This window comes from Eurytemora carolleeae, unplaced genomic scaffold (genome assembly GCF_000591075.1).
Source record: "Eurytemora carolleeae unplaced genomic scaffold, Eaff_2.0 scaffold2005, whole genome shotgun sequence".
In the NCBI taxonomy this organism is placed as follows: Eukaryota; Metazoa; Arthropoda; class Copepoda; order Calanoida; family Temoridae; genus Eurytemora; species Eurytemora carolleeae.
In genome coordinates, this window is record NW_019397894.1 from 4,265 (window position 1) to 4,876 (window position 612).

A 612-nucleotide genomic window follows, 5' to 3' on the forward strand; every position below is an offset into this window, starting at 1 on the left:
TTTCCGGTCACAGTTTGTACTGTATCGCCTAGACATTGGGTAAATAAAGCAGACACTCAATAGGACTAGCCGGTGCAACAAGGTTGACGCGGTCAGACTTTAGGTTGAATTTACTTTTACTAATGGGTCAGAGGTGCGTGATGTAGGACTGTATAGATAAGTTAAAGAGGTTAAATCAAAGGCCCATGCACGTCTAAGTAGATTGATGTAATTTTTCATAGATGCCTGGATCTATATGAGCCGCTAATATATACTATAGAACCAGACTGCTATGAAAATAAACAAATAGTTTTAAGAAATAAAAAATTCGATATCATAATTCACACTTAATTAGACAAAGCATTAAAGAGTACTGTGGTGAATTGATCGTATTGCCATCTTTGCATGGAAATTACTCTTACAGTTTCAGTTTGATAAGATTTAACTGCAAGTTTCTCGGTCGCTAATTTCTATTTTATTAATTTTTTCTCTTAATTTGAGGTTTTTGTATCGTTAATATTAACTAGGTGGGGAATGTATTTAAAACAGCGAAAGCTAATTGTCACCTTATTGCTACAGTACATACAAAAATACATATATAAATATATAAATATATAAATATATATATATATA